General features: G+C 43.2%; 1 protein-coding gene across 8 annotated transcripts in view; it reads right to left on the reverse strand.

The window, feature by feature from the left end:
- CNOT1 (CCR4-NOT transcription complex subunit 1) overlaps positions 1 to 7186 on the reverse strand; it is a 102344-nt gene extending 95158 nt beyond the window's left edge. For 7 of the 8 annotated variants that reach the window (XM_060650622.2, XM_060650619.2, XM_060650623.2 and 4 more), the window contains exon 1: positions 6607 to 6718. The gene's annotated coding sequence lies outside the window, so the exon portion shown is untranslated. Of the gene's footprint in view, positions 1 to 6606; positions 6719 to 7162 lie in introns of those variants that run through there. The other variant, XM_078438837.1, reaches the window with a different exon arrangement.
- Positions 7187 to 16157: the final 8971 nt, after the last annotated feature.

Here is a 16157-nt window from a genome sequence, read left to right on the forward strand (position 1 = left end):
GCTTTAGGAAAGGGGAATATTCTTAACAGTGGGCATATACATGGTAGACTTAACTCTCCATTACCCAAACTAAAGAGTAAAAACCAAGTGTAAATAATCCAATCATGAACATCCCAAAATTATGTATTACTGAGGTCAAAAAAGCCTAGTATAAAACTTGTTTTTTAGAACCCAGCTGACAAGGGATAAGGAAATATCCAAAGGCATAATGGTCAACAAATAGTAAATAGGTATGAAATAATAACAAATGGGACATGAGCTAACTTGCTTCCTAACCATGCCACTTTACACAAGCAATTTTTACTCAATTCAATAGAATCTTAAAGATGTTAAAGAACATTTAACAGCCTCTTGTGGATATTTTCAGAATTTTACAAAACTTAATCCAATCCATACATCAGCATAGTTTGAAATACTGTTAGTGTTAGCAAATAAATCTTTTTTTTTTTTTTTTTAAGTAAGCTCTTCACCCAATGTAGGGCTTGAACTCATGACCCCGAGACCAAGAGACCCATGCTCTGCAGACTGAGCCAGCCAGGCACCCCCAATAAATCCCTATTTTTAAAAAACTGAGAAAGTGGAGAACTAGAAAAGTATGCCTACTCCAAAGTCAGAAAGGAATCAAGTTTTTGACTTGGAATCAACTAAATATTCAGAAGCATCTTCCCAGAAGTAACTGCAAAACTATAAAGCAATATAGTGTATAATATACTTAATTACTAAAAGATAACTGAGACTCCTTCACGGAGCTACTTTAAAAATGTAACTACACCAAGAGAACATATTTGTTCTAACAAATACACATATTTGTTAGAATTCAATTTACAGTGCTGAAGAACATTGTAAAACCTCAGTCCTTCCCCATCCTTCAGAGGTCTTAACAGAAGTGCAAGTTAATTTACACTGAGGTTAAATATTAATCACACAATAACTCCAACAGAAAAGACCACCTGTTTGTCACACTACAGTTTTCTATTTTTACACTGAAGAGAAGAAAAACTCAAATCCTGTGTCTCATCCTCCAAAAACTTGCTGGAGAAAAAAATCTGTATTTGCTTTAATCACAACTAAGAAAATCTCACCCAAATACACACTGGTGGTATCTCACAATATATGTGTATCAAGTCATTACACTCTACATATAAAACCTATACACTCTACCTATAAAACTTACATGATTGTGGGAATGCAAGCTGGTGCAGCCACTCTGAAAAACAGTATGGAGGTTCCTCAAAAACCTAACAATAGAACTACCCTACGACCCAGCAACTGCACTACTAGGTATTTATCCAAAAGATACAGGTGTGCTGTTTCGAAGGGACACATGCACCCCCATGTTTATAGCAGCACTATCCACAATAGCCAAAGTATGGAAAGAGCCCAAATGCCCATCGATGGATGAATGGATAAAGAAGGTGTGGTATATACATACAATGGAGTATTACTCAGCAATAAAAAAGAATGAAATCTTGCCATTTGCAACTACGCGGATGGAACTGGAGGGTATTATGCTAAGTGAAATGAGTCAGAGAAAGACAAAAATCATATGACTTCACTCACATGAGGGCTTTAAGAGACAAAACAGGTGAACATAAGGGAAGGGAAACAAAAGTAATATAAAAACAGGGAGGGGGACAAGAGACTCACAAATATGGAGAACAAAATGAGGGTTACTGGAGGGGTTGTGGGAGGGGGGGGATGGGCTAAATGGGAAGAGGCACTAAGGAATCCACTCCTGAAATCATTGTTGCACTGTATGCTAACTAATTTGGATGTAAATTTTAAAAAATAAAATTAAAAAAAAATTAAATTAAAAAAAATAATAAAAGGGGCACCTGGGTGGTTTAACTGGTTAAGGTCTGACTTCAGCTCAGGTCATATCTCACGGTTCGTGGGTTCGAGCCCCGCGTCGGGCTCTGTGCTGACAGCTCTGAGCCTGGAGCCTGCTTCAGATTCTGTGTCTCCCTCTCTCTCTGCTCCTCCCACACTCATGCGCGCTCGCTCTCTCTCTCTCTCTCTCTCTCTCAAAAATAAACATTTAAAACAATTTTTTTATAAAAATAAAAATATTAAATAAATTTAAGAAAACACTATTGTGTGTCAATCAGGTCAATAAAATGGGGGGAAATCACATATTAGGAGTAAAGGAAAATTTTCCCTTGATAATTAATTACCTAAGAAACAGTTTAATTCTATAGAATTAGTATTTTTTTAAGTTTATCTATTGTGAGAGAGAGAGCATGCGCACGCACGCACACACAAGCAGAGGGAAGGGAGAGAGTAAGGATGAGAATCCCAAGCTAGCTCTCTGCTGTCAGCACAGAGACCAATGTGGGCCTCAAACTTACCCATGAGATCATGACCTTAGCAGAAACCAAGAGTCGGATGCCTAACCAACTGAGCCACCCCAGGAGCTCCTGATTCTACAGAGTTATTATTAATAGACATAGTGTGATGTGCTAAACTCCAATCCACTCAATGAAAGTGAAACCCTGAACTACCAATCAACCTGCAGAGATTTTAACTGTAAGATGACAAACATTCTTTCAAAAAAACAAATGGCTGACCACATAGATGATGCTCACTTTTTTGATGAATAAGTTCACAGGCCTTTCTTTTCCTTGTACTGAATTCAAGCCGAGTGTGAAAATACAAAATGAACACTAGGGTAGAGTAGAAAAACCTGGTCTGACCTTAAACTAAGTCAGTCACCTTACTTTCCTCAGCTTCAATTTCCTAAAGGATGATACCTTAATTCTGTATGACCAGCTTTCCAAGTTTAACCATCTAAAAGATGTCAACAGGATTATAAGTATACAGTCCAAAAAAAAATCCTCTATAAATCTTCCCAAGTGTAACAAATGAAACATTTTTCAATTACAATTCAGGGCAATTACATGTTTTTGTGAGAAAGCGGAGGTTCCTTACCCACTATAAAATGAGGCAGAAAAACTTATTACAAAGCAAAACAGTGTATGCCATAGGTAAGTGAAACTGGCCAAAAGGTATAGAGGAAATCAATTTTGCTTAGGAAAATCACAGGAAAGATTTATAGACAGTATACTTATGTCTGAACTGAAATGATGGATGTTTCGGTAGATACAAACAATGAGATTCCAGATAAAAGGGGCAAAGATGCATTCAGGAACCGCTGTGTAACAGTCTTTTGACTATAGCATAAGACAGTAATAGGATGCCACAGGTAGGGAGGGATCAACAGTTACACAGCTCTAGGCCAAGGGATTTGAAGGACTTTGAGCAGAGGATGGCTATTTTCAAACCAATGATTTAGGAGGCAATTTGGGTGTAAGAATTAACAATATTCCTGGAATCATTTACACCCAGAATGTACTTACATACTACTTATGTAATAAAAATAAATAAATAATAAACAAACCATAGGGCAAAAATAGTGGAGATTAGTTAGAAAGCTAGTGCAAAAAAGACAAAAGGGGATGATGCCTGGCTGGCTCAGTTGCTAGAGCATGGGACTCTTGATCTCGGGGTCATGAGTTCAAGCCCTATGTTGGGGGTAGAGAAGACAGACAGAGAGAGAGAGAAAAGGTCTGAAACAAAGGGATAACTATTCTTATGATTAGTGTACATAAAAACTTTAAACATTACATTTCAAAATCATGAGCTATAACTCCAAGGTGACAAACTTTGAAACTAATTACCTGAAAGGGAAAATGCTGAGCTCTTGATGAGGATTAAGAACAGTAAGATGATGTCTTTCGAAACATAACTTCATTCCTTTTTATATTTTACGTAATCAGTTCAACAACACATTCATTACACACAAAAAAACCTCTCTTGAAAACTGTTTAACACCGCATTCAACATATTAGGAATTTCCTCCTGACAACTGTTAACAACATTAACCAAGACATTTTATCCTGGAGGTTTATGCAGAGCTTTCCAGCATTAAAGACAAAATGCATTTCTTAAACCTATACTCTACACTTCCAAAGGCTGCATTTCCTTCAAATCTCAGCACAGGGTTTCAGATTAAGTCTACACTTCTAATTACTGACTTTTCAAACAGTGCTTTTCAGTGAACTGGTTTTATTTGCTTTGCTACATCCTTACAAATGTATGAGTGAAATGTACATTAAAATAGTGTGTATATAGAGAGTGCTAAAGGTTTTGAGCCCATTTTAGCTTTGAAACATGCTTCCCAAAAATTGTGAGCAAAGAGAAAAGGAACTGTAGGATTTTTCTATATATAAGGTCTTAAAATAAGACTCAGTGGGATACCATTTTGAAAGGTCCCAGCAGGAAGCTCAGTTTGGTCACAGGGCCATTTAAGAAGTGCTTCAGCTAATATCTTTAAATGACTTGAAAGTTAGTTTTGTACTTTAATAAAGTATACCAAGATCATAAAATATTGCATTTCAAAATGGCAATTATTTTTGTTCATTTGAGAGGCAGAAACATCTTACCAAAAATTAGTGTCTTAAACAATGTGTGAGCATTCAATTAAAATTATTATGGACAAATTACCTTCCACAGCATTGAGTACCAAAGATTTCTTACCTCATGGAATGAAATAAAAATTCAAGTTCATCAATTCAGGCTGGTTAAAAAGAAAGCTTTTCATAAGTAAGTCAGAATCTAACCAAAAACCTACTTGGAAAACCCAACATGCAAGGATGAATATGAGATTAGTCTTTACGCATGTCTTGAAGAGACAGTAAGCGTCTCGTCTCCTGTCCTCACACAGTAGTTTGGTTTTTAAATGACACAACCCAAAGTTCAAGGGATGCCACAGCACTTAGCCTGACAAGAGTCCATGGTGACGGGACCGGGATTTAAACGCCCAATATAAAGTTAGAGACTAGAGAGAAAAAACTAAGCTAGAAACTAATCCAGCTGAGTTAGGAACCAAGAGCATTTCAGTTCAGTTCCTCCGTGATGCCACAAAACCCTGCCTTAAGACTTCTAAGGTTACAATCTTAGGCAAAAAACGGAAATGCTTTCAGTGATGAATGGTCAAGTCTTTGTGCCTTGATTCCGATGAAGGACTTGGGACCCACACTTGTTGAAAAGGGACCAACGGTCTCAACTCTCAACAAGTTTTATCAACGTGCTTCCATTTCAGTAAAAGTACAACTAGATGCCTAAAACTTTATGTATCATCAGCTCATTTTCTACTTAGACAAGGTAACGATTTGCTGTGTCCTAAAACAAGATTATTTAAACTGTTACCGTATATTTTATTAATAGTTAAAACACTATGCTGTCAATCTGTGGAAAGGTAGGAATGTCAACCTGAGTCACAGATTTACTAACAGATTACTGAAGAGCTCTACAAAAACAGGTTTGTTCTTAATCTGTCTGACCTGCTTTCTAATTTTTTACTTGTCCTCTCACTTTTTTCATCTAAGTATCCCTGTTCCTACCAAACGGATCATCACGAGAGCATTGTTCAGAATCCCCGTCAAAGTACGCAATTATTGGCTGTTAAAATCAATCTCCCAAGGCAACAGAATTACACAGAAATAAGGAGAGAAACTAAGGATCGTTACGCAGCTTACAGTAAGAAAACAGGCTTTTTTATTGGAGTCCTAAGAAATGTGACGTTAGATTGGGTGGCTTGAGGGGAAAAGTTTACTTCTCAAAGTTTATTTTAAACGCAGCATTTTCCAAGTCCACTATCAGGCATCTCCTTTTTGTAAAGTACAAATCTTACTCCTGGCGGGGGGTAATTATCTGTGTGAGGCCAGGTGGGTGAATTCTGCAGCGGGACTGGTAACGAGTAACTGAGTAAGTATTTCGTGTGCGGCCTTAAGCAACCTCTACAAAACCTGGAGGAAGGCAATCCCTCCCCAGCCGCGAGGCCTCCGAGCGGTCGGCTCACTAGGGGGGCACTTCCCACGGGAGAGCAGAAGCCGCCACTACGGCACAGACAGCGGCCCCAGTGAAGGAGGGCCGACTTCGGAGAAAGTCGGAGCGCCCCAGCGCGCGAGTGGAACAAAACCTGTGGCGAGAAGTAATGAGGAAGTGCTCGCTCCCGCCGGCCCCTCCCACCGGCGGACACCCGAAACACCAGGGGTTTGACAACGTGCCGGGGGCACCGGGAGTGGGACTGCCAGCTCCGGGTCGACCAGAAAGAAGCAGGAGCCTACCAACTACTCCAAACACGGACCCTCGCCTCTGGAACTAGGCCTCGGGGGCCGAAGCCCACTGCACCCGTCCGGAAGCCCCGAGAGAAAGGGGCAGTTGAGGAGCTCGCGGGGGCTGAGGAGGGTGCAGCCCGCGCGAAGCGAGGCCCAGCCGTCCGAATTGCCGCCACCGCCGCCCTCAAGAGCCTCCAGGCCCGGGCCGGGGACCACCCCGGGTCTCACCCGGCGCTCTGCCCTGCGCTCCGGGAAGCCTTCAGCCCCGGCCTTTTCTCTTCAGAGCCCAAAGAGTACGCGAGTCGTGGGAAGAGCCCGCCCTCTCCCGCCTCGCCACTTCCCCGTCCCGACTGCCCCTCACTCCGCGGAGCTCCGGGAAACGCTCCCAATGGCCCCTGGACCACCCCGTTCCTTCGCCCACCGGCACTCGCGGTCCGTAGCTGACACTGCCAGCCGGCCCCAGCCCCCTGACCCCGGCCCACCTCACCTCAGGCGGCTCCGGCAGCGCTGGACACAGGAAACTCCTGAGTCCCCGACTCCGGCTCTCCTCGACCCCCTCTTCGGTTAACTCCGCTTGTTTCTCTACAAAATGGCGCCGGAGGTCGCGCGCTCACGTCGCGGCCTTTCCCCTCCCCGTTCCCATTTCATCATTCGCTGCCCGCCCGAGGAGGGATGGACCCAGCACCAGCCAATGATCGTACCCAGCCCGTGGCTCCCGCCCAATCGCCGTGAGGTGCCCGCGGATTTAAACCAATCACACACTATCACTTGCAGAAGTCAAGGAAGAAACCAGGCTCCTGCTAGCAACTACCAATCCGGACTCCTACTTCGCGGGTTTTGGCCAATTGCCGCTCACCCGTCCCTGGGGACTGGAGTCGGCGCTCTCGCGCCTGCGCTCGAGAGGAAGACCAATGGAGAGACGCAGATAACTTCGATTTGGGGCTTCATGGACTTCCCACCTGCCCTCGAGGTCTTCCACCAATAAGGGCCTGGGATTGCCTCCGAGAAACAATAAATAAGGGAGGGGGCCCACAAACCCTCACCTCCCTGCGCGGGAACTACTTTGAGTTACGGTAAAGCACTTTCCCCCACTCTCCGTTCTCTTTCCAAGTGTCAAGTCCGGTACGCTGCGGGGCGACGTTCCCCTCCCCTCGCGTTCCTTTGGCTGAGAACGCCAACTAGCAAGAAACAAGCCAGACTGTAACGAGTGATGGCGCTTTGCTTTCTGGGATATGTAGTCGTCCCTCATCCGCGCGCCCCATTCCTGTCGCAAAAGTATCGCGTCTTTTTCCGTCACTGACTGCGTCCCAAGAGAGCAGTGTGTGCTGGAGAATGTAGTCTCCTATTTGGTCCTAATTTGCTTCACTTTCATCAGAACTTTGTCTTCTATGTAGTTCTGCCTATTGAAGAAGAGATCTCTTACAGAGACATAGGAAGCTAAGGTTCTCTTTTTAGCTTATTCCCTGTAATGGGTATCAGAAAGGATACCTATCAGAAAGGCTCTCCGGAGAAAAAGCATAGAAACCTATATTTTGCTGCGATTTATCTATAGCAGACTATAAGACTTTATAGTCACCTATTCCCAGACAAAAGTAGAAGGACCGGGAGGGGAAGTGTTGACTGGTTGGTTTTCGCTACCTTTGGAAAAAATACCTATCCTCATCACTCCCTCCTAGGCTAGACTCAGTAGCTTGTCTCCTAGCCATCTGTTTTCATACTACCCTTTGTGTCTAAAAATACCTTTTTTAAAATCGTGATAAAAAACACTTCACATAAAATTTATCATCTTAACCATTTTTTTAATGTTCTGTACAGTAGTGTTAAATATATGCCCATTGTCATACAACTGATCTCTAGAACTTTTTCATTTTGTAAAACTGAAATTGTATACCAGTTGAACAACTCCCAATTTCCTCCCTCCAGTCCCTGACAACCACCATTGTACTTTCTAAGAGTTTGACTACTTTAGATATCTTTTATAGGTGGAATCATGCAGTATTTGTCTTTTTGTGATTGGTTTCTTTCACTTAACATAATGTCCTAAAAATACTTTTTGACATCTGCCTTTCCTTGGTTGGAGGCCAACTCTTTTACCAAACATTTATTCATTGTCTTATGTTTTCAAGCAACTGTATGAAATCCAGGAACCCCACATGAAGCTAGGGCAAGGGCTGTTTCAGTCTCGTTTATTGCTGTATTCCCAGCACCTAGCACAGTACCTAGCACATGGTAGACACACAAACAAATGAATGCTGAAAAATCAGGAGACAGAGAAATAGACTTATAACATCATAATCTTAGTGGTAAAAGACCCCTCAAACATATCAAGGATGAGGAATAAATCTTTGTATACAGCGTTGCTGTATAAAATTGCTAAAACATCTGTGGATAGCATTTTAGCCAAGTTTATCAAAATTGAAAGCGCACAAGCCCACTGACCCAGTAATTCCATGTCTAGGAATTTATTCCACAGGTGAACATTGCAAATTTGTATAGATACGAGTGTATAAAAATTCACTGACACATTGTTTATGGGGCCTCTCAAAATTGGAAACAATAGAGAACGGGTTAAATAAATGTATGCTACATTCATACAATGGAATACTATTTAGTTTTTGAAAAGAATGAGGCAAATCTATATGTACTTCAATGAAATGATTCCAAGATTTACTGTTTTTTTTTAATTTTTTTTAATGTTTATTTTTTAGAGAAAGAGCATGAGTGGGGCAGGGGCAGGGAAAGAGTGAGACACAGAATCAAAAGCAGGCTCTAAGCTATCAGCACAGAGCCTAATGTGGGGGTCGAACTCATGATCCGAAGATCATCACCTGAGCTGAAGTCAGATGCTCAACCAGCTGAGCCACCAGGAGCCCCTCAAGATTTATTGTTAAATTTAAAAAGGTGTACAATAGAAAAAACAATAGCATAATCATTACGTTACCATCTGTGTAGGAAAAAAATAACTGTCTATATTTACATATAACTGAATGCATAAAAGGCTTGGAGCTGCGTCTGGGTGGCTCAGTCGGTTGCGCATCTGACTCTTGATACCTGCTCAGGTCATAATCTCATGGTTCCTAAGATCAAGCCCCACGTTGGATTCCCTCCCTCCTCTCCCTCTCCCCCTCACCTGCTTGGGCTCGCTCTCTCTCTCTCTCTCAAAATAAATAAATAAACATGGGGGGGGGGGGCTTGGAAAGATATACGTCCCTACCAAACTGACACTAGTGGTTATCCCTGGGGAGGGAAGTAAAATGAAGAAGGGTAAAGGGAACTTTTGCTTTTTATTCTCTACATCACCACACTATTTGAACTGTTTACAAAGCAGATGTATTCATATCTTTTTGTATAATTTACATTTTTTCTTTTTTAGAAAAGAGACTGATAGCCATAAAGGTCAACTATCTAAGGTTAACTCTGTAATTCTACAACTAGTTCAGGCCTCAAACATAGATCTCCTAAAATAAGATAAGTTGACAGAAAACTGAGTTGCCTTTCCCCACTTCAGCCTGTCTCTGCCAGAAAAATGACTTGCTACTTAATACTGAGACTGTTCCAGGACATTCTTAAAGCCCACTGCAGTCCCTACCCTGGAAATAACACATCAATACCACTCCTGAGGACCTGACCTGCCTTGAGGACTTAGTCAAGTACCTGCAGGATTCACACAATAGCCTGGAGATCAAAGTCCTTCAACTGTGTGTTGTCAAGAATTCTGGGTGGCTTCCATCCCTGCTAGAAACGGAGAGACCTTATAGAATGTTTACCAACTGTAAAAGGTAAAGGAGATTCACCTGGTGTACTTTTTCATTTTACTGAAAAACATAGTAGGAAATCATGCCCAAACTATTTTACTAGAGACCTTCACAAAAGATTCACTAAATCACTCAGCAATTACGTGTCCTAGGGTTCAAAACGTATTTAGAAACAGAACACTTCAGCCAGCTGTTAATTACTCACCTGGCCTCTTTCCTCAGCCTTCTTCTTCTGATCCTTCACCCCCCCAATTAATTGTGCATCCCAAGCTCTGGAAGAATTTTACAAACTCTTTTAATTGTTTCCCAAAATAGCCTGGAGGAGGAAACCTAAGTCTCAGGAAACAAAAGCCTTACTGAATTGGGTTGCAATCAGTTGAGGCAAATGTACCTAGAAGACAAAGGACTTTGAGACTTTTAGATCTGTGGGGCACCTGGGTGGTTCAGTCAGTTAAGTGGCAGGTCATGATCTCAGTTTCTTGAGTTCTCGTGAGTTCCAGCCCCACATTGGGCTCTGTGCTGACATCTCAGAGCCTGGAGCCTGCCTCAGATTCTGTGTCTCCCTCTCTCTCTGCCCCTCCCTCGCTCAGGCTGTGTCTCTCTCTGTCTCTAAAAATAAAAAAAGATTAAAAAAAAAAAAAAAGATCTGTGCGAACTATATATGTTTAGGTGCTTGGAAGAAGGGTGAACAACAACAACAACAAAAAAGCAAGCAGAAATACAAGACTTACTACTTCACGTTCCCCTTTTTCGGTGCCATTTATCAGATGGTTCAGTAAATTCAATTTACAATACTGTTGACTACCTTAGGATTCTCTGTCCTATCCAGAGCAGCTCCCTGACAGCCCAACCCTAAGTTCTGATCTCCTTCCAGCCCATCACCACTGCCTAGCAGCAAAGCTCCTGACTCCCTAAGCACCCATGCTTTGGTATCACTTTGGTGGCTCTACCCTGAGGGCAGTGTGTCCAGGGAAGCACACTGCAAAAAACTCACTGAGAAGTTCTGAAACTCAAGTCCTAAACCAGGCTGTACCCCTAACTTTCTGTGTAACCTTGGGAGGGTCATTCCCTTCCCTGGACCAGTTCTTTCCTTCTTCACTACTCTGAGGATATCGGGCAAGATTACATGGCTCCCCGGTTGTGCACTTTTGACTTCTAAGAAGCCAAGGACCTACTGTGGGGTGCTGGAATTCTTATGTGTGCATAGGTTTCTTTGATCAGCCAATATATTCTAAAAATACAACTTTACATGCTTTATCCCATCCACACCTCAGGACCCTGTGAGGTACAGATTGAGTTATTTACCCCATGTTACAGATCATAAAACCAAGGCTTAGAGAAGCTGAGTCACTCGCTGGAGGTCACATACCTAGTCAATGGCAGAGCAAGTGTTGAAACCCAACCTGTCTGATTTCAGGGCTCATATTCTCAGGCACCATGCTCTTAGTCGTTGTTTGGAAAAACCCCTGCCCAGGTAACCTCCCAGCTGTAATGTTCAATGGCCCATCAGCAACCAGATAGTTTCCAAACCAAAATATATATATATATATATATATATATATATATATATATATATATATATATATTACGTATATGTATATGTATATATATATATATATGTATATATACACGTATATGTACATATATATATATATATATAATCTGACAGGGTGTTATAAATTAGTGATACAGGTCCTGAAAATACCGCTGTGTGTTTGGTGTTTTCCAGTTGAGTTTGCATTTGAATTACTAGATCCTATCCTTAACAGGAAATTTGTTCTAGGACTGTGTAGGAGCTTCTGACTTAATTTAAGGCTGTTAGTCCCCTGTCTCTTTTCATGAGAGAACACGTAAGAAGCTCGGAAGGAACAAGAAAGGCCACACAGCATGGCCTCTGGTTCATGGATACTTTAGAATTATCTAAATGGATGCTTGCACACAAATTAGGGCAGGTCTAAGAAATATGCCTGGGGTCCAGGCAGATGAGTGAACCTTAGGACTACTGATAGAACTCTGAGCTGGACAAAGTCTGTGACTCTGCTCTAATTTTCTGTGTCCTCTCTGATTACAGACCTAATGATTGAAGTGGTTGTCTGTATGCTGGACTTTTAGCTCAAACTCTTTCCTTCACCCATCTGGGCGCCTGCCTTGGCAGATAGTTCATTTTGTATTACAGACTTCTCAGGGCACTATCTGAGCCCCAATGTAGACTTAACATTCTTTTTTCATATTTATAATTGCTTTAAAGAAATTTTTTTTTAAATCCAAGTTAGTTAACATACAGTGTCATAATGGTTTCAGGTAGACTTAACATTTTTTTTTTACCTAACATTTATCTCTGTGATCATTTCAGAGACCTTAGAGATGTAAACTTGAACCGTGTCCTGAACAGGAGAAGGGGTGGGCAATAAATTGGGGATTGCCCTCCAAACTCCTCTTCAGCACTCCATACTTCCCTCTCTAGGGCATAAGTGCATCAGAAATTTAACCTCTTCCAAATACAGCCAGGTGCTCCTAGATGGCCATCTTCTTGATGTAACCTTGTATGGTGGCAGAGGCAAGGGAACTCTCTGGGATCCCTTTTATAAGGGCACAAATCTCATTCGTAAGTGCTCCACCCTCATGACGTAATCATTTCCTAAAGGCCCCACCTCCCGATATCATCACTTTGGGATGGCAATATGTTTACCTGCATTTTAGGCTGTTTAATTTTTAGCTATCTGCCTCAGCATGGTGATGGGCTCATAGTAGGTGCCCTATAAATATGGAATAAATAAGTGAATGAATGGCTCTTTTATTTTTTTACTTTTTTTTCCTGAAGTTTATTTATTTTTGAGAGAGAGAGAGAGAGAGAGAGAGCAAGGGGTAGAGAGAGAGGGAGACACAGAATCCAAAGCAGGCTCCAGGCTCTGAGCTGCCAGCACAGAGCCCAATGTGGGGCTTGAACTCTGAAAGGTAAGATCATGACCTGAGCCGAAGTAGGATGCTTAACTCATTGAGTTACCCAGGTGCCCTTAAAAAACTCTTGAAGACAGTCAACTCCAGAGAATCACTTCTTTTTAATAGGCTGTTGATCATATACAACATCTAATCCTGCTATCTCGATATAGACAATAGACAAATAGATACATCTGTTCAAAAGGGGAGGGGGGGTAAGTAGAGGTGTAGAAAAATGGCTTTCAAAGTTACCTTTAAGTAAGAAAGCCTCTCAAAATGCAACTTGTGTTAAGGTTTATTTTTTCTAAATCGCTGGCAAGAATTTGATCCCTCCCATCAGCTCTAGGAGTCAGGATATGAGCCAGAGAAAGTTTTCTGTCACTTTGCAGATGCGAAAATAGAGACTCAGAAGAGCTTAGTGTCTCTATTAAGGTCAAGTAGCAAATTAGAGGCAGAACCTTCACTGGAACCCGGCAGCTTCTGGAGAATTCCAGGAGCAGCCTACTTGTCCATCCTCCTCACGTAGACCTTTTTTGTCTTCCCCCTTTTCCTCTTCCCAGATTTCACTACTTTGGCGATAGCAGCATAGAGCTTTGGAGAAGGGCAGTGAGAGTGCTTGGAAGGGGAGGCACCTCAAGAGAAGCAGATTGGGTGTACGGGAAGACCCAGCCTTTGGGGAACCTAACCCACATATGAGGAAGATCACAATTCTTCAGGAAGCTTTTGAACATCTCCAGAGCCTGAACAGGTTGGTATTGGAGCACTAGGACACCTGAGCCCTTTGAAAAGAAAGGTCAAATCATTAGTACCAGTTATCTGGCTAGTACGTTTCTGTAGAGCAATGGTTCTCACAGTGGAGTTCCCTCAGCAGCAGCAGGAACTCCATCATGGAACTTGTAAGAAATACACATTCTTTTTTTTTTTTTTTTAATGTTTATATTTTTGAGAGACAGAGAGTGAGCAGAGGAGGGGCAGACAGAGAGGGAGACAAAGAATCCAAAGCAGGGTCCAGGTTCTGAGCTGTCAGCACAGAGCCTGACATGGGGCTCAAACTGCGAGATCATGACCTGAGCCAAAGTTGGATGCTCAACAAACTGAGCCACCCAGGCACCCCCTCCCCCACCCCCTTTTTTTTTTAAGATTTATCGTTATTCTTACATTAGAAAGAGAGAGAGAGAGAGTGTGTGTGTATGAGCAGGGGGCAGGGGGAGAGGGAGAGAGAATCTTAAGCAGGCCCTACACTCAGTGCAGAGCCCAATGAGGGGCTCAATCCCATGACCCTGGGATCATGACCTGAGCTGAAATCAAGACACTCTCGACGCTCAGCTGACCGAGGCACCCAGGTGCCCCCCAAAACACACTCCTTTACACTCTAGCCCAGATCTACAGAATCCAACACCCTGGGGCTAGAGCCCACCAGGCTACCCTCCTAGTGATTCTGATATGTTTTAAACTTTGAAAAGCACTGCTCCAGAGTTGAAGTTTTATATTAACTTTTTTTTTTTTTTTTAGCAGAAAAAGTACTAACTTTTTTTTTTTCTTATGCTATAGAGGCCTGGATAGAGAGACAGGGGAGATCACTGGAGATGTTTGGGGGCTTCTTGGGGAAGGTGGTATTTGAATGGGGACTTTATGACCCTAACCTCAGTCTTCCTAATTATATTCTCCAAGCTATGGGGCTTCTAACTGCATCCACTTTTCTCAGGTCCCCAAACCACAGCTGTCTTTAAGTCCAGAACAAGTCCTGGGGTCTCAAGCCAGGAACTTGGTTCTTTCTGGCTGGGTCCCATTTGGCACCCTTCACTCGTTGAAGGGTGAAGAGCTTCCCTCCCTACCCCCAGGAGGACCTAGCCCAGATTGAGTCCTGAGTCACCTCCCCTGTGCAGGTTCTGGTGAGACACTGGTTAGGAGTTGGGTGGCCCCACCTTGATTCTGAGGAGTGAGATCTCATATTCTTTACAGAAGCCAGCAGCCTATTTGTTCCAATATCAGATAGTGGCTCACTATCTAGGAGACCAAAGAAGTGGGTCACTCAGCAACTGTGTTTTCTTTAGCCTCTGCAAAGAGGCTCCTCCTTAAAGTAACCCTCAGACCAACCGACCCCTATTTGGGTTTCCTCTCACAGCTACCAGCTCTGAGGGTATTTCTGGCTAGAGCATCAGGTACTTATGAGCCAGTAACTCTCCCAGCTCTACAGCCACTGCCCCTCCATCACAAGGGCAGAACTTTCATTTCTTCCACAAATAACCATTGCTTAGACATCCACCATGCCCTAGATTGTAGCTCAGAAGAGTACAGGCCCTTCAGGTGCTGGCTGATGTTGCTCGCAGGCTAGCAGAGAAGCCAACTGTCAAACAAAGAATTACAAGTATAATAAATGTTAATAAATGGGGAAGCACAGGAAGCTTGGGGGAGTCTATAACCCAGTGTAGGCATTCAAGCATTCTCTAAGGATGTGGAAGGAGTAGGAGTTCTCTGGATAGAGTGGCAGAGAGAGTTTGCATCCCAACAAAGACCCGAGCCTTACAGAGATGACACTGGCGTCTGTGGACATCTTTGAGGAATTGAAAGGCCAGGAGAGCTGGAGTTGAGAGAAGTAGCTGGAGACCTGCTAGAGCAGCCTTGCTCAGCCCTTTATCCTTAAGGGCTCTGGAAACCTTTGAAGGGTGGGGTAGAACAGGTGACATACTAATATGTGCATTGTTTTAAGGTCACATTGACTGTACCAAGGAGAAAGGGCGGGTGCCCAGCCAGAGAAGTTAATAGGAGGCTAACCAGGAAGCTACCCCAAGGGGGGGGGGGGGGGACGCTGGGTAGAGCATCAGAGGGAAGTGAGGCCACCAGAGGGAAGGGAGATAAAAGTGTGGGGCTTTGGCAACCTACCTATGAAAGGTGAGGGAGGAAAAAGTTAAGTCTGCCCCAGGTGACTCACCCCCACAAAGCAGGAACAATGGAGGAGTGATGGTGGGTTCAAGGTGCCTGTGAGTCACCCAAGAGGAGAGATTGAGAGACCCCTGGGCTAAGGCTGCAGGACAAGGAGCTGGGAGACAGACTGCTGATGGGGATTGAAGTCTCGGGCAGAAGGGCTGCTGTGGGGGAGACTTCGGAGAGCAGAGGCCTCAAGGCCCTGAGAAGAGGTGCCTCCATTCACAGTTAAGGAGGGAAGAGCCTCGGGACAGCCCAGCCCAAGAGGATGAGGATGAGTAGAGGCTAAGCGAGGTCACAGAATCACAGAAGCCAGAGCACTGAGAGACTCTGTGTTTTGGTGCAGTCCAGCAAGGAAGGGATTGACAAGGCCTCAGGCTGTGTGACAGGGCTGATGGTGACCTTGGAGAGAGCCATTTCT

The sequence above is a fragment of the Panthera onca genome, chromosome E2, assembly GCF_046562875.1.
Source record: "Panthera onca isolate mPanOnc1 chromosome E2, mPanOnc1 haplotype 2, whole genome shotgun sequence".
NCBI classification, from domain to species: Eukaryota; Metazoa; Chordata; class Mammalia; order Carnivora; family Felidae; genus Panthera; species Panthera onca.